The 25862-nt window shown below is 47.7% G+C and overlaps 1 protein-coding gene across 3 annotated transcripts in view; it reads right to left on the minus strand.

Annotated features, from left to right (window-relative positions):
- pam (peptidylglycine alpha-amidating monooxygenase) overlaps positions 1-25862 on the minus strand; it is a 398693-nt gene that overhangs the window by 323761 nt on the left and 49070 nt on the right. Inside the window, exon 3 of one of the 3 annotated variants that reach the window (XM_070884252.1) lies at positions 15134-15241. The exons of the other annotated variants lie outside the window; for them this stretch is intronic. The gene's annotated coding sequence lies outside the window, so the exon portion shown is untranslated. The remainder of the gene's footprint in view (positions 1-15133; positions 15242-25862) is intronic. 3 annotated transcript variants of the gene reach the window in all.

Genomic DNA, 25862 nt, shown 5'->3' on the forward strand with positions numbered 1-25862 from the left:
GCGCTCTTCTAATTCTGCCCTCCTGAGCATCCCCGATTATAATTGTTAAGGGAAGATCGTGTTTGACTAACCGGATTGAATGTTTTGAGGTGGTAACCAAGAGAGTCAATGAGGGTACTGTGTACGATGTAGTACATATGGACTTTAGCAAAGCTTCTGATAAGGTCCCGCATGGTAGACTGGTCATGAAGGTTAAAGCCCATGGTATCCAGGGCGAAGTGGCAAGTTGGATCCAAAATTGGCTTGGAGGTAGGAAGCAAAGGGTAATGATTGATGGATGTTTGTGCGACTGGAAGGATGTTTCCAGTGGAGTTCGGCAGGGCTCAGTATTGAGTCCCTTGCTTTTTGTGGTATATATCAGCGATTTAAATTTGAATATAGGGAGTATGATTAAGAAGTTTGCAGACGACACTAAATTGGCTGTGTGGTTGATAATGAAGAGGAAAGTCATGGGCTGCAGGAGGATATCAATCTACTGGTCAGGCGGGCAGAGCAGTGGCAAATGGAATTTAATTCAGAGAAGTGTGGGGTGATGCACTTTGGGAGGGCTAATAAGGAAAGGGTATGCACATTAAGCAGTAGGCCACTTAATAGTGTAGATGAACAAAGGGATCTTGGAGTGCTTGTCCACAGATCCCTGAAAGCAGCAGGCCAGGTGGATAAGGTGGTTAAGAAGGCATACGGAATGCTTGCCTTTATTGGCCGAGGCATAGAATATAAGAGCAGGGAGGTTATGCTGAAATTGTATAATACGTTGGTTAGGCCACAGCTGGAGTACTGCGTGCAGTTCTGGTCGCCGTATTATAGGAAGGACGTGATTGCACTAGAGAGAGTGCAGAGGAGATTTACTAGGATGCTGCCTGAAATGGAGAATCTTAGTTATGAGGACAGATTGGATAGGCTGGGTTTGTTCTCATTGGAACAGAGGAGGTTGAGAAGAGACCTCATTGAGGTGTACAAAATATTGAGGGGCTTGGACATAGTGGATAGTAAGGGTCTACTGCCATTGCCGGAGGGGTTTATTACGAGGTGGCATAGTTTTAAGGTGGTTGCTGGAAGGTTTAGAGGGGATTTGAGGGGGGGGCTTCTTTACGGAGAGGGTTGTGGGGATCTGGAACTCACTGCCTGGAAGAGTGGTGGATGCAGAAACCCTCACCACTTTTAAGAGATGGTTGGATGGGCACTTGAAGTGCCGTAACCTGCAGGGTTACGGACCTAGAGCTGGTAATTGGGATTAGACTGGATGACCTTTTGTTGGACGGCGCAGATATAATAGTAAGTACTGTAGGGAATAGAATACAGCCAGGGCGACCTCCTGGACTAGTTTCGATCGCCTGGATGGGTCGGAGAGGAATTTTCCCAGATTTTTTTTTGTCCCTAAATTGGCCTGGGTTTTTGCCTCTCCCAAGAGATCACATGGCTCCGGTTGGGGTGGAGTGTGGATGTCTTCAGTATAAGGGGTGTCGCAGTTGTGTGAGGTGGACTGGTTGGGCTGGGTGCTCCTTGCCTTTCCGTCATTGTTCATAGGTTTATATGTAACCTTTAGGGCTGCTGATGAAGGGCCGTGCGGCTCTTTCTCGGCCGGCGCGGACACGATGGGCCGGAAAGGCCTCCTTCTGCGCTGTAAATTTCTATGTTTCTATGTAGCTATAATCGCTCAACCATTGGTGACTATGCCTTCTGTTGCTAGGCCCCAAGCTCTGGAACTTCGTGCCTAAACCTTTCCACCTCTCTTTCCTCCTTCAAGACGCTCCTTAAAACATACCTCTTTCACCTGCGCTAATTTCTACTTATATGACTGTCAAATTTTTGTCACATAATACTCCTTGAAGCACCTTGGGACGTTTCACTACGTTAAAGGCGTTATATAAATACAAGTTGCTGTTGTTGTTGTAGTCCCCAAACCTTGCCTTTCAATCCCTCCATGGACCCCCTCCAGTCTATCTTTGCAATCTCTTCCAGCTCTATATCCCCCTCCAAACATTCCATCTGGTTCTAGCCTTTTGTGGAAACACCTTTCCTCTTACCACTGACTGCAGAAGCTCAACTGCCTATGGGTCCTACTCTCTGGAATTTCCTCCCTAAATATTTTTGCCTCTCTACACCTCTCCTCTTCTTTAAAAATCTTCTCAAACCCCATTTCGAAGACCAAGCCTTCTGACACTCCTCTTCCTTTCAGCATCTGTTTTTCTTATGCCTATCGATGAAGTGACTTGGGATGATTTTTATGTTAAAGGCATTTTATAAATGCAAGTTTTTGCTGTTTTGGCTTCATGAAAGACACTCTATAAATGCAAGTTGTTGAATAAAGAGTATTGACAGGCTATATTATCACAAACAGGCCTCATCTGACACCCACAAATGCACGGCGAGGTCACTGGAGATCATTCGGCAGTGGTACCCTATTTTCCTTTCTAACACCAGAATGCTGAGGTCCACTACTGCCACTTTGGCAAGGCTGGTTAACTGGGCACAAATAGGAATAAAAGCTGGTATCTTATGATCTGTAGTTACATACAGTCGTTACTAACTGCAAAATTCTGCAAAAAGCTGGTTTTTAACCCATGACAAAATAATTGATAAAATGCAAAAATATAAAAAGGTAATGTACAAAGAGAATTTCTTGCATTTGAAATGAAATTGCTGAAAATTGGAGGCAAGAATTTGTGGAAGGAAAGATTTATCCCTTCGACTCTTCACAGCTGATGACTTATCACTCTCTGCACCAATAAGATCAACAACTTGCATTTATATAGCGCCTTTAACATATTGCTTCACAGGAGTGTTGCTAAACAAAATTTAAACAGAGCCACATAAGGAGATATTCAGACAGGCGAGAGGTAGGTTTTAAGGAGCACCTTAAAGGAGGAGAGAGGGGTCAAGAGGGGGAGAGGCTTAGGAAGCTAATTCCAAAGCATATGGGCCAGACAGCTGAATGCACAGCCACCAATGGCAGAGCGATTAGAATTGGGTATGCGCAGGAGGCCAGGAATGGAGGAGCGCAGAAATTTCGGAGGGTTGCAGGAAATTTTCCCCCTAATTTTTTTTTGGAAAACCCTGGTCCAAGACTGCGTGGGACTTAGAGGGAGCTTTGGTTACAGGACTAGTGGAGGTTACAGAGATAGGGTGGTGTGAGGCCATGGAGCAATTTGAAAACAAGAATGAGAATTTTTAAATCAAGGCATTGCTGGGCGAATTCTATTTGGTGCGAGTTAGTCTACGAGTAGCAAAGTTTTGGATTTGTTCAAGTTTGTTTGTGGAGGGTGGAAGATGGGAGGCTGGCCATGAGAGCATTGGAAGAGTCAAGTCTTGAGGTAATGAAGGCATGGATGAGGGTTTTTGCAGCAGATGAGCTGAGGCAGGGACAAAGACAGCAACTGTTACGCAGCTGGAAATAGGTAGGCTTGGTGGTGGAATGGATATGTGGTCGGAAGCTAATTTCAGGGTCAAATAGATGCATGGATGTAGATGGTCTGTTTGAACCTCAGATAGTGACCAAGGAAAGGGATGCGAAGGAAAGGATAAGCCAATCAAAGGGGATCCTGGGATGCTACACCAATGATAAATATGTCAGGAACAGGTGAATGTTCCTTTGGTGTCAATTAAGCATTGAGCTAAGGGGTCTTGATTACCTTAATATTGGATTTATTTGATCTTAAAAATTTTCAACATAAAAGGTTAAAAAGTTGGACAATTAGTTTGAGATAACGCCAAATCTTGTGTGCACAAGCTAAAACCAGCTTTACATATAAAGATGCAATCAAAAGCATAAATAACTTGCTCCCTTGTCATCAATGTAAGCACTTCACACTTTAGAGACAATGCACCCATTGACCTATTTCATTTATTTGTGACTAATGCAAACTGTATTTGAACTAATTTTCTACACAACATCCATCAAAATCTTGTTTAAGACTAAACAGACTTGTAGCATTTAACTTTCCTGTGATTGTAATACATTTCAACACTTTAATCAAAATTTTGCTTCCTTTCAAAATGAGATGCCATTCAGTATAATTTAAACCAATAGCTTAAATTAGAGATTTTCCTGAGACCACAATAGCTTTGAAACCACCCAGCTGTCCATCAAATTATCTGCAAGACTATCTACCAGTAAAATGTTACTTTCATTCAAAATTGGTTATGATGTAATAAAATTCAAATTGTCAGAAGCCGCACTTCAATTTTCTTGCGATTGCAACCTCAGAAATTGTTCAGATGACAATAGAATTGTACACATGAATCATTCCTTTTTTGTTGTCTATTGGGTTACATAACGGTGCAGCTGAAGACATGAGAAGCATAAAAATTAGGACAATAGTAAAATACTGCAGACGTTGGAATCTGAAATAAAAACAAAGTGCTGGAAACACTCAGAAGGTCAGACAGCATCTGTGAAGTGAGAAACAGAGATAACATTTCAGGTCTGTGACCCTTCATCTGAACTGGAAAAAGTTAGAAATGGAACAGATTTTAAGCAGGTGCAGAGACAGGGAAAGAAAGAACAAGAGACAATCTGTGATCGAGTGGAAGCCAGGAAAGATTAAATGCTGCAAATGGGAATGGCAGAATCATCAACAGCTGCCGTCTGAAAAAATAGGATTATGGTCTGAAATTGTTGAACTCTATGTTGAGTCCAGATGGCTGGAAAGTGCCTAATTGGAAGTCGAGGTGCTGTTCCTCAAACTTACATTGAGCTTCGTTGGAACAGGTTAAGAGGCCGAGGACAGAGAGGTCAGAGCAGAGTAGGGAATTAAAGTGACACGCGACCGGAAGCTCAGGGTCACCCTTACAGGCTGAATGAAGGTGTTCCGTAACGCGGTCACCCAATCTGCGTTTGGTCTCTCTAATGTAGAGGAGATCGCATTGTGAGCAGCGAATACAGCATACTAAATTGAAAGTAGTACAAGTAAATCACTGTCACCTGGAAGGAGTATTTGGGGCCCTGGACAGTGGGAAGGGAGGAGGAAAAAGGACATCTCCTGCACTTGCAAGGGAAGGTGCCATGGATAGGGGAGGGGCTGTTGGGAATGATTGAGGAGTGGACCATGCTGTCGTGGAGGGAGTGGTCCCTTTGAAATGCTGAAAGGGGAGGGAGGGGAAGATATGTTTGGTGGTGGGATCATGCTGGAGTTGGCGTAAATGGTGGAGGATGATCCGTTGAATGTGCAGGCTGGTTGGGTGAAAGGCGAGGACAAGGGGAACCCTATCATGGTTCTGGGAGAGAGGGGAAGGGATGAGAGCACAAGACATTTTGTTATATAAGAATTACGGCCCTTCGAGCCTGCTCCGCCATTCAATATGATCCTGGCTGATCTTCGACCTCAACTCCATTTTCCTGTCCGATCCCCATTTCCCTCGATTCCCCTGGAATCCAAAAATCTAACTCTCTCAGCCTTGAATCTACTCAACGACTCAGCTTACGCATCCGTTTGGGGTAGAGACTTCCAAGATTCACAACCCTGAGTGAATAAATTCCTCATCTCGCTCTTAAATGGCCGACCCCTTATCCTGAGACTATGCTTCCTAGTTCTAGACTCTCCAGCCAGGGGAAACAATCTCTCAGCATCGACCCTGTCAATCCCCCTCAAAATTGTATGTTTCAATGAGATCACGTCTCATTCTTCTAAACTCCAGACAGCACAGCCCCAATCCACTCAGTCTTTCCTCGTAGGACAACCTTCTCATCCCAGACAGCAGTAAAAAGGATAGATGTCCAACAAAGTAGCTTCATTTCAAAATGCTTAGATTTTTAGTTATGTAAGCAAAATAATAAAATAAAACCAGACAAGTATAATGATTGCTCTGCCAAAAAGAATAATGGATATAAATAATGCTCAGCACCTTGCCGCTGGAAGTGGAGCAGAGGTTTGGGTCAAGATGCTTAAAATTTTATGTTTAGCCCCAATAACACTAGGAAACCCAAAACTGCCTGATCTTGGATTAAAGTTTTCTTCAGAATTTTTTTTCTAATAAAGCTCTTTTTCCCCCCTGTAAAAGTGCTAAATTACACTTAGCAAGTCATCGTGGGGTAGAAAACACTATCTACTCGCATGTCCCCAACCCACCCTTTTTTAGGTTAAAATTCTCCCCATTGTGTAATAGGGAAGGAAAATACATCTTAAATGCGAAGAATTTAAATGGAGTATAGGAACATGGGGACCTTGGTAGGCAGATACACAGGTCATTAATAGGTGGCAGCACAGGTAGATAACTCCATACAAGTGGGAAACAGAATCCCTGGTTTTTATCTAGAGGCAGAAAGACAAGCTAGGAGGTAATGTTGAACTTGTGCAAGATAATAGGCAGACAGCAGTTGGAGTATTGTGTACTGTTTTGAGCCCCCATTATAGGAAACATATAAAAATCAATAGAAAAAGACTGGTAGTGAATCATAGAAAATTACAACACAGAAAGAAGCTATTCGGCCCATCGTGTCCCTGTCGATCGAAAAAGAGCTACCCAGCCAATCCCACTTTCCAGTACCACATCCGTACCCCTGTAGGTCATGGCTCTTTAAGTGCATATCCATGTACTTTTTAAATGTGATGAGGGTTTCTGCCTCTACCACCCTTTCAGGCAGTGATTTCCAGACCCCCCCATCTTCTGGGTGAAGAAATGTTTCCTCATCTCCCCTCTAATCCTTCTACCAACGACTTTAAATCTATGCCCCCTGGTTATTGACCCCTCTGCTTAGGGAAACAGGTCCTTCCCATCCACTCTATCTAAGCCCCTCATAATTTTATACAACTCAATTAAATCTCCCCTCAGCCTCCTCTGTTCCAAGGAAAACAACCCCAGCCTATCCAGTCTTTCCTCATAGCTAAAATTTTCCAGTCCTGGTAATATCCTTGTAAATCTCCTTTATACCCTCTCTAGTGCAATCACATCCTTCCTGTAATGTGGTGACCAGAACTATACGCAGTACTCAAATCGGAGGCCTAACTACTATTGTATACAGTTTTAGCATAACATCCCTGCTCTTATATTCTATGCCTCGGCTAATAAAAGAAGGTATTTCCATATGCCTTCTTAACCACCTTATCGACCTGACCTGCTACCTTTTAGGGTTTGTGGATAGTGTTAACATTCTTTGATTTTGAATAAAAAGTGGTATTTTATTAAGTAAACGATGCACATCATTTTTCACAAATTAAAGAAAGCTTGAATTTTAGTCCTGAGTACGGTACAGCATCATTTCAATGCATGAAATATCCTACTATAATTTTATAACCAATAAAAGATGTTCATTCCCTCCATGCCAAAGATTATCGAAGTAGAAATCAATGCAACATGATCACAGCACTTGCACACTACTTTAGTGCAATGCATACTTAACACAGTAGAGTTTTTTTTAATTCATTTCTTTTAACTAGTTAGCCAATATCCATGTCAGAACCATAACTTATTTATTTCAATTGCATCAAATCAGATACCAAGTGATATGTAGATGAAAAAAAAATAACTTACTTGAAGCTGGACCTTTTATGCTCTTTATAAATTCTCAATCACTGGATTAGCTCTTCAAAGAACACTCAAAACTGGAATGTCCCAATTTTTTCTTATTATTTTAACAAAAACTAATTAAAGGCTTCTGCTCCTGATTGATATCGTGGCCCTTGCTGGAAAGTGAACATGTATGGACATTGTCTGACGAAGGGATTGGACTCAGCTATAACGTCCTTCATAGCTGAATCATCTTCCAACGCCCACACATGAAAAATGACCATTTAAGTAAGGTGCCAGAGGGCTGCAGGTGCAACTATAGCAACCACATTGTGAACTGTAAAACAGAAGGCTAGACCCCAGCTATACTCAGTACTTTTAAAAAAGCTAGAGAAAAAATTGGAACACACATTTAATTTTTTTGATAGAAGCTAAAGATCTGTTTAAAATTGAAAGTGATTTCTACTGCTACAAATTTTCCAGATGTTCAAGATGCAGAAATATTTTTTCCCTTCGCTGTCAAATATTTTTTCATCTTCTGATGTACAAACAGGAAATATGAATAGAAGCATTACTGAATACATGACAATTTATTTTTTAATTTCCCTATCATGTTAAGTACATTGAAAACAGTCCCTTTATTTAAGCAAAATGTCCAAATTATGAAGAAAAAGCTTATACAACATGTCTTATTTTATAAGATGTTGCTGGCAATCTGCAGGGGATATATTCAGAACCCAGCTTGCTGCCAGGACCAATACCTGAAACAAGTCATGGTTTCAATATATAATATATAGCAAATAAAAATGCATTATTATAAACAGCAATATTTGAAGGCGGTTTGCAAAAGTAGCTCTCGACATGCAGGGAGCGTCGTATTAGAATCGGACATCAGCAATAGAATGTATCCACAAATCATGGAGAAGAATTGTGTGTGTCAAATTGTTAAAAGTACAAGCCTTCTTCTCACTTTTAGAGTATAGAAATCAATAATAGTGTTAGTCCGACATAATTTTGATGTGAATAGGCCAGGAAAAAAAGTGTAATCCTGTCTGCAGAGGGGTTTTCTTTGAGGAAAACATGGCACTCACAAATGGGCAGCCCTGCTGGCTTCTATGCTACTCTGTTTTGATATGCCAATGAGTTAGTAAACCTAATGCATTTATCCTGGTCAACATACTCGTTTGGAAACTTTGCCAGGTAGCAGGGAGAAAGCATACATCACAACTCACTTTGCTGGGTAAATTCCAAAAAAAGCTGGTCCCACAGCAAATGACATTCTATAAATGGGCATGTTTATTTTTTACCAATAGGTAATAAGTGCTTTTATTAGCCATTCTATTACTAACGGTTTAATTTTCGTAAAACAGCATAACTGTTTATTTTTATGATAAAATTTGTATTCCAATTCAATAGAAGATTTTTAAACTCTTAATATATGTCCACAATTACATTTAAAATAGTAATTTCTAATGGGAAAAATACTCCATATATTCAACATAACAATAAAAGTTCTTGAAAAATGCTGTATTGATAAATCCTTTTGGAACTCGAGGATAAAAATCAGTATATTACAAAATGCAGCATGCACCACAATGCTGTTTAAAAAAAATAAATCAGATTCTCTCCAACATCCCAGTGCTCCATTTAATAATTAAACAGCAACCTGTTCTTGTAGTTCAGCACAAATTTTTACTGATTTGTTGCCCCAGTTATACTGTGAATTTGTGACATTATGCATTGAACACAGAAAATCCTGTGTAGATGTAGAATACTAGACTTTAATTAACCTTAAAATGCCTTATGGAAGCCCAAATTCAGCAAACATTCACTAGTCTATCTAAAAACTCAACAGGAGCTATCCCTGCAGCCGCGGAACATCAGTACGGAAACCTCCGTCACAATAAATTTGCACCAGACTAAACAGATTAGCCCCACAACGTGTCTGCTGTGCAAACAAAAGAACAAATGCCCGCTGTCCCAAATAACAAAACTGTACTCTTTTTCAATAGTTGCTGGTCTCCAGATTATAAAACTCAATTTATTTTAATGCTATCCTGTGTACACCTCCAAGTGGATTATAATGTATAAAAATTAAAATATATAAAATCAATGAAGGGAACTAAGCATAAAGCACTTACACTGTGAAAAGCCTGCATTCTCTTCAAGACAAGAAGCATACAAGTGTGATAGAGAGATTGCTGTGGGACTGTGGAACGAGTGAGTCATTGTAGTGTGGACGCTGTGCATCAGACCTACATTCTCACTGACATCATCACCGCTGACTTTGCTGCAGGAGCAGCTATGGCAACCACATCATGCACTGAGAGACAGAAGCCTTTAATTGCTTCAACAACTTCCTAGAGCTTCAGCCATTGAACTCCACATCATTGAGCAAGCAATAAAATCTGTCTTACTGTCTTTCCACTCTGTGAATGTGACAACTATAGGCATGAAAGATCTGGTTCTATTAATTACAGAGCAGTGAATGACTGATAAAAGCCAGGCCCAGAACCGATCAATATAATTCTTCTGAAATATATTTATACTTGCAAAGGGGGTGGGAAGTGCCAAAAGACCAAATAACACCTGAATACTCATCAACCTTGCTTTTCATGAATTGATCTTTCAACTGATGACAACTGTAATCTCAAATCTTCTCTTTCTTTACCTTCTGTTCCTGAATCTTTAATTTTGCCCAGCCTTGGCTCCCAGAACTCCATCTTTTCCAGTGTACAATGAATGAGTGTATGCATCAATGCTAGGCAGAGATACTTTATAATTCAGCACCTACCTTCAGAGAAATAGAATAGGGTGGGGCTCACCATTGGGAGGACAGCCACTTCGTCTTTTTTTTTAAAAAGCAGGACTTACTTTTTGGACATGTATTCAAGAAAAGGCTATGTAAGACCTTATCCAACAGTGTTCTTTGAAATAGTCAAGACAACAATAATTAAGGCTGTATTTAATATCAACATGTTCTGTATGAACACAAAGTGTTCTAATTAATTCAGATTATCAACATCAACTGTAACTTCAATCAATTACATAGAAACATAGTGGCCAAATTTCGGCCTGAGTTGCTCCTGTTTTTTTGGAGCAACTGGTTTAGAATGGAGTATCTTAGAAATTGCAATTCTCGGCATTTAGTTTGGTCCAGTTCTAGTCAGTTAGAACAGTTTCAGTTTGGAACAGATTTTATTTTTCCAAAAGGGGGCGTGTCCGGCCACTTGCACCACTTTTGAAAGTTTAGGCAGTGAAAACTTACTCCAGACTAACTTAGAATGGAGTAAGTGTAGATTTTTGTACGCTCAGAAAAACCTTGCCTACACGTAGAAAATCAGGTATAGGTTACAAATCAGGCGTCGGGAATGGGTGGGGGGGGGGGGGTTTAAAAGGGATGTTTACAAACATTAAACACTTCAGTTTTACAAATAAAGAACCATCATCAATAATAAATGATAAATACATCAATAAATCAATCAAAAATTTTTTTTTAAATTTATCAATAAATAAAACATTTTCTACTTGCTGACTGCAGCACCGGGAGCCCTCCAACAGCGTGCTGGCCCCCCCCCCCCCCCCCCCCAAAGTGTGTCTCTATCTCTCTGTCTGTGTGTGTCTCTCTCACTCTCTGTCAGTGTCTGTGTTTCTGCCAGCGAGGGGAGGGGGGGGGGGGAGAGGGAGAAGGAGAGGGGGGGGGGAGAAGGAGAGGGGGGGGGGAGAAGGAGAGGGGGCGGGGGGAGCGCGGGGCGGGGGGAGCGCGGGGCGGGGGGAGCGCGGGGCGGAGTCGGAGTTGGGGGAGGGGGAGTCGGAGTTGGGGGAGGGGGAGTCGGAGTTGGGGGAGGGGGAGTCGGAGTTGGGGGAGGGGGAGTCGGAGTTGGGGGAGGGGGAGTCGGAGTTGGGGGAGGGGGAGTCGGAGTTGGGGGAGGGGGAGTCGGGGGAGGTTTGAGAGCCAGCTGAAGGGAGGAAGTGGGAGGTGCAGCCTGATCCACACAGCCCCAGTGAGGCCATTCGGCCAGGGCTAGGGGCTGCGTGCTTTAGGGCTCCTCCCACACAGTTTTGGGCGCCTGGAGCTACAGCACATGCGCGCCCACTGTAGCACGCCTGTGCAGAGGTCCTGGCACTGTTTTCAGCGCAGGGACCTGGCTCCGCCCCCCCACAGCTCGTGCTGCGCCACGCCCAGCTCCAGAGGACCTGCAGGGCGCCAGAGAATCGGTAAGTATTTTTTAGGTGCATTTTCGAGCGCAAAAATACGGGTGTCCAGGTCGGGGCTGCGCCGTTCTAGGCGCGGCCGGAAACTTGGGTCCATAGAAAATAGGTGCAAGAGTAGCCCATTCGGCTCTTCGAGCCTGCACTACCATTCAATAAGATCATGGCTGATCATTCACCTCAGTACCCTTTTCCTGCTTTCTCTCCATACCCCTTGATCCCTTTAGCCATAAGGGCCACATCTAACTCCCTCTTGAATATATCCAATGAACTGGCATCAACAACTCTCTGCGGTAGGGAATTCCACAGGTTAACAACTGAGTGAAGAAGTTTCTCCTCATCTCGGTCCTAAATGGCTTACCCCTTATCCTTAGATTATGTCCCCTGGTTGTGGATTTCCCCAACATCGGGAACATTCTTCCTGCATCTAACCCGTCCAGTCCCGTCAGAATTTTATGTTTCTATGAGATCCCCTCTCATCCTTCTAAACTCCAGTGAATACAGGGCCAGTTGATCCAGTCTCTCCTCATATGTCAGTCCTGCCATCCCGGGAATCAATCTGGTGAACCTTCGCTGCACTCCCTCAATAGCAAGGACGTCCTTCCTCAGATTAGGAGACCAAAACGGAACACAATACTCCAGGTGAGGCCTCACCAAGGCCCTGTACAACTGCAGTAAGACCTCCCTGCTCCTATACTCAAATCCCCTAGCTATGAAGGCCAACATGCCATTTGCCTTCTTCACCGCCTGCTGTACCTGCATGCCAACTTTCAATGACTGATGTACCATGACACCCAGGTCTCGTTGCACCTCCCCTTTTCCTAATCTGCCGCCATTCAGATAATATTCTGCCTTTGTGTTTTTGCCCCCAAAGTAGATAACCTCACATTTATCCACATTATACTGCATCTGCCACACGTTTGCCCACTCACCTAACCTGTCCAAGTCACCCTGCAGCCTTTTAACGACCTCCTCACAGCTCACACCGCCACCCAGCTTAGTGTCATCTGCAAACTTGGATATATTACACTCAATTCGCTCATCCAAATCATTCATGTATATTGTAAAGAGCTGGGGTCCCAGCACTGAGCCTTGCAGCACCCCACTAGTCACTGCCTGCCATTCTGAAAAGGACCCGTTTATCCCGACTCTCTGCTTCCTGTCTGCCAACCAGTTCTCTATCCACATCAGTACATTACCCCCAATACCATGTGCTTTAATTTTGCACACCAATCTCTTGTGTGGGACCTTGTCAAAAGCCTTTTGAAACTCCAAATAGACCACATCCACTGGTTCTCCCTCATCCACTCTACCAGTTACATCCTCAAACAATTCTAGAAGATTTGTCAAGCAGGATTTCCCTTTCATAAATCCATGCTGACTTGGACTGATCTTGTCACTGCTTTCCAAATGTGCTGCTATTTTGTCTTTAATAATTGATTCCAACATTTTCCCCACGACTGATGTCAGGCTAACCGGTCCATAATTACCCGTTTTCTCTCTCCCTCCTTTCTTAAAAAGTGGTGTTACATTAGCTACCCTCCAGTCCATAGGAACCGATCCAGAGTCGACAATGATCATCAATGCATCCACTATTTCTAGGGCTACTTCCTTAAGTACTACGGATGCAGACTATCAGGCCCCGGGGATTTATCGGCCTTCAATCCCATCAATTTCCCAAACACAATTTCCCGCCAACTATTACGGAGTAACCTCTGAAAATCCAAGAGGATAAATGTCAGACTACAGTGTTATATAGGTATCCATACAAACATAAGCAGAGTGGACAGAAAAAAAGATGAGGTTACTTCTATTCAGAGAATCTTCAGCACACATTCAGCTTGTGCCTGTGCTGGTGCTACCTCCATGCTCGAGATATCTACGCTAACCCATTCGCTGCTCTTTCCCGATACGTTTTAATATTTTTCCTCTTCATATGTTTATCTAATTGCTTCTTACTTGCAGTGATTGACTTCCCTTGTAGTACAGGTGCAACATCCAAAATCCAGAGTTCCGGTATCCGGAATCCGGACCAATTGGTGGCAGGGTCGACTGGAATCCGGAAAATGTTCTGGAATCCGGACCCGCCGACCTCGGGGCTCGCTCGCCGCTGCTGCCCTTACCTCGGGGTCACACCTTGCCGCCGCTGCTGCCTTTACCCCGCTGATGTTCGCCTCACCCCACTCCCCTTACCTTGGAGCCCCCTCACCGGCCTGCCCCAACAGCTCCTCCCTCGGCGGTGGGGCCCCGCCCCAACAGCTCCTCCCTCGGCGGCGGGGCCCCGCCCCCACAGCTCCTCCCTCGACAGCAGGGCCCTGCCCCCACAGCTCCTCCCTCGGCGGTGGGGCCCCGCCCCAACAGCTCCTCCCTCGATGGCGGGGTCCCGCCCCAACAGCTCCTCCCTCGGCGGTGGGGCCCCGTCCCAACAGCTCCTCCCTCGATGCTGGGTCCCGTCCCAACAGCTCCTCCCTCGATGGCGGGGTCCCGCCCCCACAGCTCCTCCCTCGGCGGTGGGGCCCCGCCCCCACAGCTCCTCCCTCGGCGGTGGGGCCCCGCCCCAACAGCTCCTCCCTCGATGGCGGGGTCCCGCCCCCACAGCTCCTCCCTCGGCGGTGGGGCCCCGCCCCCACAGCTCCTCCCTCGGCGGTGGGGCCCCGTCCCAACAGCTCCTCCCTCGATGCTGGGTCCCGTCCCAACAGCTCCTCCCTCGATGCTGGGTCCCGTCCCAACAGCTCCTCCCTCGATGGCGGGGCCCCGTCCGAACAGCTCCTCCCTCGATGCTGGGCCCCGTCCCAACAGCTCCTCCCTCGATGGCGGGGCCCCGTCCGAACAGCTCCTCCCTCGATGCTGGGCCCCGTCCCAACAGCTCCTCCCTCGACAGCAGGGCCGGTGGCCCCAACAGCTCCTCGACGGCGATTTCCCCCCCCACCGCCCCCTCCCTTTCTGACGCTCTGAAATCCGGAAATACCCGAACTTGCCGTTTCCGGATTCGTGACATCACAAAGACGATCCAAAGTCCGGAAAAACGCGGAACCCAGAGCGGCCTCGGTCCAGAGGGTTCCGGAATCTGGACGCTGCACCTGAACTGCATTCCTTGTCCTAACTCCTTTGCCTGAAGAAAAATCTTGCCTTCCATTATGTATTTAGTACTAATCTTGTGTTTAAGCCCTCTTGTTACAAAGTCATCAACCAGCAGAAATAATCTTGCAGTATTAACCCTCTAAATTTTATTTAACAAATATATATTTAATGTTTGTTATTAATTTATAATTATTGTGCACTTTATGGCACAGTATTTAGAGGTATATATAGGACCTTAGAATGAGAAACCTTGGTACTCTGCATTCAAGCTGATTTGGCAACATTTATCACATTCTTCCTATCTGGTCGTTTAGTTCTCACTCCCAGGCCTCCTTCACACTAGTCAATCTCTCATGCTGTTTCATAGAGTAAGTCAGAATATGGTCTCTCTCACCTGCCTCTGCTGTCTTCATGTTCTCTTTCTATTTCTCCTCCTTTGGTTATTTCTCTCACTCTCCTATTGCTCGGTCTTTTCCTTTCCTTTTAGGTGGTAGGTGTGGTGCTGCACGGAAAGGAGCCAAAAGTTGCAGGGCGCATTTGGTTGGGGTTGCAGGGAAAATGTGGCACTCAGTGACTTTCTCCCCTCCCCCAATCACTTGCCCCCTTGCTCCCATCATATCTCCTGCCCCTTCTACAATTCATTCCACATCCTATCACATCAGGAGGGGTCATGATGGTTATTCCCATCATAGCCCCTCTTTCATCCCCTTTAAACTACCTGCTCAACTTCTTTATTCCTTGCACCACCCCCCCCCCCCACACCCGACTCCACCTTGTTCCAGTCAGCCACCTCACCCTTAACCCACCATCTACTGGCACCAAGCATATGTAGTAAGAAGTCAAACATCCCCTCACCATTAACCAATTTCCATTTCCCCTACTCCTCCCACCCTATCTTCCTATCTATTTCCATGAAAAGATAGTGTTTGCTTTTAAAATTCAATTAAAAAAAAAATCAAATTAGAGTGAGGGAAGAAACTGCGTGTCTGATATATAGTGAAAAGATTTTTAACAGCTTTGTAAAGCGAAAAGATCAATCTTGTATCATTTCCATTAGAAATAGAATGGAATTTACAGCACAAAAGGAGGTCTTCTGTCCCGATATCTGCCCTGACTCTTTGCTGGATAATCCACTGCCCTGTTCCCTCCCCATATTCCTGTATCTTCCTCTGCTTAAATTTTTAACCAATATTTCTTAAAAGATGCAATGGTCTCTGCCTCAGCCACTCACTATGGCAAAGCATTCCATCCGGTGTACAAAAATTTCTCTTCACCTCTCCTCACTCACTGGCAATTTAAAGTTGATGATCACCTCCATTATGCACGCCCCAACCAGAGGAAATAGTCTTTCCTTTTTCACTTTCGCAAAGCCCTTCATTTTAAAAATCCCTGTTAAATCTCTTTACTCTCTCTGTGGAAATAGTCCCAGCACCTCCCGCCTCTCTACACCATGATAGTTTCCCAGCCATGGCATCATTCTGGTGAATCTATACTGTACGCTCTCTACAGCTTTAATATTGGGCACCCAAAACTGCGCATAGTACTCTGCGACCTAATCAATGTTTTGTTCAAATGTAACACTGCTTCTTTCTTCTCTTAGGTAGTCCCTTGTATCGAGGATGACTTGCTTCTACACCAAAAAGGGCTGAGTTCACAGATGTTTCAATGAGAGATCTGATATTCCAGGTCCCAAACTACATCTTGAAGGGTGGAAGATGCCTGTGCATGGATTTTTTTAACGTGTGGTGGCTGTTGCACACCAGCCACCACATGGGCTCGACAGAGCTAGGTCTTGGTCCAGTGACAAGGATTAACCAAGACAACTGGAGACCAGCTCTGCTGCACTGAACCTAGTGTGCACACATATCGCAGTGTGGGCTGGCCCGTGCTGCCCCTGGGCCCTTGCCTCTCCTGGGCCCCGATCACTTGCCGCTCCTGCTGCACATGCCCACACTCCAATCAGCGACCTGGATTATGGGGACGTCCAATCCAGTCGCCCTCTTCACTGCCGTCACCCTCCTGCACCAGCTCGTGCTGCTTCCTGAAGTGGTATGCCGCCATGCTGCTCCCAGGGTTGCCACACGCACACCTTTTATGGCTCCGACCTGCCGCTGATGGTCTCTCGCAGGCGAGCGGCCCTGGAAGTAGCGTGGCGGCCCTGACCTGCATGAGAATACCAGCGGTAGGTCGGAGCCAATTTGTGCACAGTAATCTCCCACAAATAAGTTAAATCACCACCTGTTTTAGTGATGTTGGTTGAGGAATATCAGCCTGGACACTAGAGCTAAACATTCAAAAATGGCAGGGAAATTAAATTGGTCAACTAGGAAACCCTCATATCATAGGCAGTCTCTTGGAATCGAGGACTCTTCGACGGCTTTCACTCTTAAAATGAATCCTTAAGGTGGCTGAACAGTCCAATACAAGAGCCAGTCCGTCACAGGTGGGACAGATTTGCTGCACGCACTTTCTGCTGCCTGCGCTTGGAAACCCTATTATGTGGTGATAACAACTATTCAGATAAAATATTCAGATAAAACAGTCAAGGCCACCTACGGCCCAAATACCCAAGATCCCACCACAATGCTGGCCAAGAACGGTGAAACATCTACGACACCGAGGCAGTCAGAGCCCACTGGAAGGAGCACTTCGAAGATCTCCTTAACCTGCCTTTGACTCGAGTGTCCTCAACTCCATCCTGCAGCATGCTATCAGCCACCACCTCAGTAAAACCCCAGCCCTGCACGAGGTAGAAAAAGCCACAAGACAGCTCAAGAACAACAAGGCCACGGGAGCGGATGGAATCCCCGCTGAGGCACTGAAGTATGGTGGAGAGGCATTGTTGGCGCGAATGCATGACCTCATCTCTCTCATCTAGAGGAAGGAGAACACGCCGGGAGATCTGAGAGATGCAGTGATCGTGACCATCTTTAAAAAAGGGGACAAGTCCGACTGTGGCAACTACAGAGGAATCTCCCTGTTATCAGCCACTGGGAAAGTCGTCGCCAGAATCCTCCTCGACCATCCTCCCGGTGTCATAGTGCGGATTTCGTCCCCTGCAGGGTATAATGTACACGATTTTTACAGCGCGACAGCTGCTTGAAAAATGCAGGGAACAGCAGCAACCCTTGTACATGGCCTTCTTTCACTTTACAAAGGTCTTTGACACTGTCAACCGCGAGGGTCTATGGAGCGTCCTCCTCCGTTTTGGCTGCCCTCAAAAGTCGTCACCATCCTCCACCTGCTTCATGACAACATACAGGCTGTGATCCTTAACAACGGATCCATCACAGACTCAATCCACGTCCGAACCGGGGTCAAACAGGGCTGAGTCATCGCGCCAACCCTCTTCTCAATCTTTCTCGCTGCCATGCTCCACCTCACATTCAACAAGCTCTCCGCTGGAGTGGAACTAAACTACAGAACCAGTGGGAACCTGTTCAACTTTTGCTGTCTCCAGGCCAGATCCAAGATTGTCCCAACCTCTGTCATCGAGCTACAGTACGCGGACGACGCCTGCGTCGGCGCACAGAGACTGAACTCCAGGACATAATCAACATATTCACTGAGGTGTACGAAAGCATTGGCCTTACACTAAATATCCGTAAGACAAAGGTCCTCCACCAACCTGTCCCCGCCGCACAGCACTGCCCCCCAGTCATCAAGATCCATGGCACGGCCCTGGACAACATGGACCATCTCCCATACCATCAGGAGCCTCTTAACAAGGGCAGACATTGACGACGAGATTCAACACCGCCTCCAGTGCGCCAGTGCAGTCTTTGGCCACCTGAGGAAAAGGGTGTTCGAAGATCAGACCCTCAAATCTGCCACCAAGCTCATGGTCTACAGAGCTGTAGTAATACCCGCCCTCAGACACATGGACCATGTACAGTAAACACCTCAAGTCGCTGGAGAAATACCACCAATTATGTCTCCGCAAGATCCTGCAAATCCCCAGGGAGGACACGTCTTCGGCCAGGCCAACATCCCAAGCATTGAAGCACTGACCACACTCGATCAGCTCCGCTGGGCTGCCTGACATTGTGCGCATGCCTGACACGAGACTCCAAAAGCAAACGCTTTACTCGGAACTCCTTCAAGGCAAACAAGCCAAAGGTGGGCAGAGGAAACGTTTCATGGACACCCTCAAAGCCTCCTTGATAAAGTGCAACATCCCCACCGACAGCTGGGAGTCCCTGGCCAAAGAGGAAGTGCATCCGGGAGGGCGCTGAGCACCTCGAGTCTCATCGCCAAGAGCGTGCAGAAACCAAGCGCAGGCAGCGGAAAGAACATGCGGCAAACCAATCCCACCCATCCTTTCCCTCAATGACTGTCTGTTCCACCTTTGACAGGGACTGTGGATCTTGTATTGGACTGTTCAGTCATCTAAGAACTAATTTTTAGGGTGGAAGCAAGTCTTCCTCGATTCCGAGGGACTGCCTATGATGATGATGATGAGATAAAATATGGAATATCTTTAAAACATTCCATGCAAAAGGAATCCACATGTGCCGCTGGCAAAGGGCACATGATAAAACCAAATCAAGGTGGCTAACTGGTCATATGCATGAACTAATCAGAACTAACTTGAGCAGAAATACTATTACAGATTCAAAGAAAACTTTCAACGGAATAGGGATAGGTATAGTGCTCAGCTAAAGATAATAAAAGCTGCTATCAGAGCGGCCAAAAGGTCAATTGAAAAGAAGGTTATGGGTAAAAATGGAAGGAAGTGTGATTTTTTTTTAAAGATATGGTAGGAGTCAGAGGACAATAAAGGATTGCTAAAGGATTCTTAGGTCAGATTTAGGTGGACTCCTAGGATAGGGCGGAGGTTTTAAGTGCATCAATCTTTATTCCTGTGTTCAGTTCTCATTAATACAATGTGTAGTTGACACAAAAGTTGCTAATGTTAAAATGAAGATTTAGATGAAGATCTGATGACGAGGACAAAGGGTCTTAAATCAGATCGCGCTGTTAGCCCAGATAGCATCTACCCAAAGAAATGCTCATATATTCAGACCAGCTTGACAGAGAAGGGGATATCAGGGACACAGGACATGGTTTTTGGACAAGAATGCCATGTCTTAATAACCTGATGGAATTCTTTGAGAAGGATACCAGGTTGACGGATGAAGGTATCCCGGTAAACTTTGTATATTTGGACTTTTGATTAAGGTGTATCACAATAGGTTGCTCTACAACAAGGTCTGTCCTCTCTTGATAGGGTACTGAAAGAAAATACATCTATGGAAGGAACTTGTAGCCATAAGCAAATTGACAGGAATGAGCAAAAGAGGATCCGACGATATTGGTTTACTCCTTTTGATCTTTCCTTCCCTCAGTATTTGAACTATGTACATTACCATCACACTGGAAATTTCCAGTGCTGATCTCAAACTTTTCAGATCTGCAGCTGAATGCACCAAGAACATGCAACAGATTGTCATATTCTGTTGCTCAGCAACAACCTGCCATCTCAGCTCAAAATGGTTTCACGTTTTAATTTTTCTCTGCATAGCAGTGTTCACACTTTTAATCTACTACTTTAGGGAATAGGGAGTACAGGGACAATTTATAAAGTCAGTAACATTTTATTATTGTTCTCTGCTTTTTCAGAAGCCAGTTTCTGAACTCCCTCATATGTTCCTCTTGTATTCTATGGCCCTATTTATAAACCCAAATGATTGTGGCCTTTTTTCATAGATTGATACAGCACAGGAGACCCATCGTGCCTGTGCCAGCTCTTTCAAAGAGCTATCCAACTGCCCTGTTCTTTCCCCATAGCCATGTAAACTTTCCATTTTCAAGCATCTAATTCCCTTTTGAAAGTTACTATTGGCTCTGCTTTCACCACCCTTTCAGGCAGTGCATTCCAAATCATAAGTCGCTGTGTAAAAAAAAATTCTCATCTCCCCTCTGGTTCTTCCAATTACCTTAAATGTGTGCACTCTGGTTATTGACCCTCCTGCCAGTGGAAATTGTTGCACTTTATTTACTCTATCAAAACCCTTCATAATTTTGAACACCTCTATTAAATCTCCCCTGCTCCAAGGAGAGCAACCGCAGCGACCCCAGTCTCTCCACATAACAAGTCCCTTATGGCTTTAACTATCTGCATTTGTATTTTAACCTCTCGGACTATCTGTTCATCCAAACCCTTCAGCACCTTTCCATCGAGTGAATACATTTAACTGCATTAAATCACTTGTATGTCTCTTTCTGAAGACTAACATTCCTCCTTATTGTTTGACAAACCCTTTAATTCTGTACATGCAAATTTTGAGATTCTGCTCACTGTGTCCAAGCCCAAATTATCTATATAAACCAGGAATAAAAGTAAACCCAGCACTGACCCCTGGGATGCATGACTTACAACCATTCTCTTCTTATACTAAATGCCTGAATTTTTCCAACAAGCATCATGCCAGATATCTCATCAAATGCTTGCTGGAAATTCATATACTGTATAATTCAGGTCAGCTTGTATAAACTGACACTCCCAAAAACTGGATACCTGTAAAAAAAAAAAATGGCCACTTATTGAGATCCCCAAGTAACTTGCATGGTAAAATATACAAGAGGCACTCTGAAAACACAGACATTCATAAATTAAGAACGATGGGCAGACTTCAATGCAACAAGCCCTTTTATAACTTAAAACACAAGTCACAGCTTGTTACAAAGCTGCTATATCAGGAACTTTCACTGAGTCAGGATCACTTGTGCTTCTCCTTGCAGCTTGCTTCCTTTCCTTCCCCTAATTCTCTTGGGCCCATCACTTTTGTGAGGTCAGTATATGCAGGTCAGCGCGATGCGGCAGCAGATTTTGGGAAAGAAACAGCATTTTGAGGAATGGGGAGCCCTTTAGCCAGCTTCCATAGTGGCAGAGAAGTCACTAACTCTGGGATTCAAAGGCTCCACACTGTGCAATCTCGGAGACCGGCGGGGGGAGGGGGCGAGGGGCGGAGACAGGCGGAGACTGGCGAGGGCGGAGACTGGCGGGGAGACGGGGCGAGGACCGGCGGGGGGACAGGGGCGATGGGCGGAGACCGGCGGGGGGACGGGGGCGGGGCGGAGACCGGTGGGGGGACGGGGGCGAGGGGCGGAGACCGGAAGGGGGGGAAGGGGGCGATGGGCGGACACTGGCGGGGGGACGGGGCGAGGACCGGGGCGAGGGAGGGGGACGGAGACCGGCGGGGGGGACAGGGGGAGGGAGGGGGACGGAGACCGGCGGGGGGACAGGGGGAGGGAAGGGGACGGAGACCGGCGGGGGGACAGGGGGAGAGGGCGCAGACTGGGGAATGGGGGGCAAGAGGTCAAATCTCCAGGATTACCTCCAACCAGGTTTGGCAACCCTACACACCAGCCTCCAGAATCAAGGAAAGCACATTCTAGCAGTGATCGGAGTGGTCATTTCCTGCCACAGCAATCCCCCACCCCCCGTATACACTCTTTCAGCAGCTCTTCTATTCAAAACCCTGCGATGATCATCTTTCCCATGGTTTCTGATAGTGTTTTCAAAGGAGATTTGGCTTTAGGGATTGAAGATTGATGGCTGTCCTGGATCACTGTCTCTGTATTGCTCTGTAGAGTGAACAAGTCTGTGAGTCCCAGTTATTAGTCAGTCTCCCTGCAGACTCAATGCTCAACCAGGAAACTGCAGTTTCACTCCTACACATTAAACACTTCACTTTTACAAATAATGAACCATCATCAATAATAAATGATAAATAAATGAATAAATCAATCAAAAGAAATTAATAAAAAATAAAAAAAATAGTTAAAAAAAATCAATAAGTAAAAAATTAAGTTTCTACTCACCTACTGCAGCACAGGGAGCCCTCCAACAGCAAGCTGGGACGGGGCCCCCCCAGTGTGCGTGTCTCTGTCAGTGTCTCTGTGTTTCTGACAGCAGTGGGAGGGAGAGAGATAGAGAGAGAGATGGGGGCGGAGAGAGAGAGAGATGGGGGCGGAGAGAGAGAGAGATGGGGGCGGAGAGAGAGAGAGATGGGGGCGGAGAGAGAGAGAGATGGGGCGGAGAGAGAGAGAGATGGGGGCGGAGAGAGAGAGAGATGGGGGCGGAGAGAGAGAGAGATGGGGGCGGAGAGAGAGAGAGATGGGGGCGGAGAGAGAGAGAGATGGGGGCGGAGAGAGAGAGAGATGGGGGCGGAGAGAGAGAGAGATGGGGGCGGAGAGAGAGAGATGGGGCGGAGAGAGAGAGAGATGGGGGCGGAGAGAGAGAGAGATGGGGGCGGAGAGAGAGAGAGATGGGGGCGGAGAGAGAGAGAGATGGGGGCGGAGAGAGAGAGAGATGGGGGCGGAGAGAGAGAGAGAGATGGGGGCGGAGAGAGAGAGAGATGGGGGCGGAGAGAGAGAGAGATGGGGGCGGAGAGAGAGAGAGATGGGGGCGGAGAGAGAGAGAGATGGGGGCGGAGAGAGAGAGAGATGGGGGCGGAGAGAGAGAGAGATGGGGGCGGAGAGAGAGAGAGATGGGGGCGGAGAGAGAGAGAGATGGGGGCGGAGAGAGAGAGAGATGGGGGCGGAGAGAGAGAGAGATGGGGGCGGAGAGAGAGAGAGATGGGGGCGGAGAGAGAGAGAGATGGGGGCGGAGAGAGAGAGAGATGGGGCGGAGAGAGAGAGAGATGGGGGCGGAGAGAGAGAGAGATGGGGGCGGAGAGAGAGAGAGATGGGGGCGGAGAGAGAGAGAGATGGGGGCGGAGAGAGAGAGAGATGGGGCGGAGAGAGAGAGAGATGGGGGCGGAGAGAGAGAGAGATGGGGGCGGAGAGAGAGAGAGATGGGGGCGGAGAGAGAGAGAGATGGGGGCGGAGAGAGAGAGAGATGGGGGCGGAGAGAGAGAGAGATGGGGGCGGAGAGAGAGAGAGATGGGGGCGGAGAGAGAGAGAGATGGGGGCGGAGAGAGAGAGATGGGGGCGGAGAGAGAGAGAGATGGGGGCGGAGAGAGAGAGAGATGGGGGCGGAGAGAGAGAGAGATGGGGCGGAGAGAGAGAGAGATGGGGGCGGAGAGAGAGAGAGATGGGGGCGGAGAGAGAGAGAGATGGGGGGCGGAGAGAGAGAGAGATGGGGGCGGAGAGAGAGAGAGATGGGGGCGGAGAGAGAGAGATGGGGGCGGAGAGAGAGAGATGGGGGCGGAGAGAGAGAGAGATGGGGGCGGAGAGAGAGAGAGATGGGGGCGGAGAGAGAGAGAGATGGGGGCGGAGAGAGAGAGAGATGGGGGCGGAGAGAGAGAGAGATGGGGCGGAGAGAGAGAGAGATGGGGGCGGAGAGAGAGAGAGATGGGGGCGGAGAGAGAGAGAGATGGGGGCGGAGAGAGAGAGAGAGATGGGGGGGCGGAGAGAGAGAGAGATGGGGGCGGAGAGAGAGAGAGATGGGGGCGGAGAGAGAGAGAGATGGGGGCGGAGAGAGAGAGAGATGGGGGCGGAGAGAGAGAGAGATGGGGGCGGAGAGAGAGAGAGATGGGGGCGGAGAGAGAGAGAGATGGGGCGGAGAGAGAGAGAGATGGGGCGGAGAGAGAGAGAGATGGGGGCGGAGAGAGAGAGAGATGGGGGCGGAGAGAGAGAGAGATGGGGGCGGAGAGAGAGAGAGATGGGGGCGGGAGAGAGAGAGAGATGGGGGCGGAGAGAGAGAGAGATGGGGGCGGAGAGAGAGAGAGATGGGGGCGGAGAGAGAGAGAGATGGGGGCGGAGAGAGAGAGAGATGGGGGCGGAGAGAGAGAGAGATGGGGGCGGAGAGAGAGAGAGATGGGGGCGGAGAGAGAGAGAGATGGGGGCGGAGAGAGAGAGAGATGGGGGCGGAGAGAGAGAGAGATGGGGGCGGAGAGAGAGAGAGATGGGGGCGGAGAGAGAGAGAGATGGGGGCGGAGAGAGAGAGAGATGGGGGCGGAGAGAGAGAGAGATGGGGGCGGAGAGAGAGAGAGATGGGGGCGGAGAGAGAGAGAGAGATGGGGGCGGGAGAGAGAGAGAGATGGGGGCGGAGAGAGAGAGAGATGGGGGCGGAGAGAGAGAGAGATGGGGGCGGAGAGAGAGAGAGATGGGGGCGGAGAGAGAGAGAGATGGGGGCGGAGAGAGAGAGAGATGGGGGCGGAGAGAGAGAGAGATGGGGGCGGAGAGAGAGAGAGATGGGGGCGGAGAGAGAGAGAGATGGGGGGCGGAGAGAGAGAGAGATGGGGGCGGAGAGAGAGAGAGATGGGGGCGGAGAGAGAGAGAGATGGGGGCGGAGAGAGAGAGAGATGGGGGCGGAGAGAGAGAGAGATGGGGGCGGAGAGAGAGAGAGATGGGGGCGGAGAGAGAGAGAGATGGGGGCGGAGAGAGAGAGAGATGGGGGCGGAGAGAGAGAGAGATGGGGGCGGAGAGAGAGAGAGATGGGGGCGGAGAGAGAGAGAGATGGGGGCGGAGAGAGAGAGAGATGGGGGCGGAGAGAGAGAGAGATGGGGGCGGAGAGAGAGAGAGATGGGGGCGGAGAGAGAGAGAGATGGGGGCGGAGAGAGAGAGAGATGGGGGCGGAGAGAGAGAGAGATGGGGGCGGAGAGAGAGAGAGATGGGGGCGGAGAGAGAGAGAGATGGGGGCGGAGAGAGAGAGAGATGGGGGCGGAGAGAGAGAGAGATGGGGGCGGAGAGAGAGAGAGATGGGGGCGGAGAGAGAGAGAGATGGGGGCGGAGAGAGAGAGAGATGGGGGCGGAGAGAGAGAGAGATGGGGGCGGAGAGAGAGAGAGGATGGGGCGGAGAGAGAGAGAGATGGGGGCGGAGAGAGAGAGAGATGGGGGCGGAGAGAGAGAGAGATGGGGGCGGAGAGAGAGAGAGATGGGGGCGGAGAGAGAGAGAGATGGGGGCGGAGAGAGAGAGAGATGGGGGCGGAGAGAGAGAGAGATGGGGGCGGAGAGAGAGAGAGATGGGGGCCGGAGAGAGAGAGAGATGGGGGCGGAGAGAGAGAGAGATGGGGGCGGAGAGAGAGAGAGATGGGGGCGGAGAGAGAGAGAGATGGGGGCGGAGAGAGAGAGAGGATGGGGGCGGAGAGAGAGAGAGATGGGGGCGGAGAGAGAGAGAGATGGGGGCGGAGAGAGAGAGGATGGGGCGAGAGAGAGAGAGATGGGGGCGAGAG

This window comes from Pristiophorus japonicus, chromosome 1 (assembly GCF_044704955.1).
Source record: "Pristiophorus japonicus isolate sPriJap1 chromosome 1, sPriJap1.hap1, whole genome shotgun sequence".
NCBI classification, from domain to species: Eukaryota; Metazoa; Chordata; class Chondrichthyes; family Pristiophoridae; genus Pristiophorus; species Pristiophorus japonicus.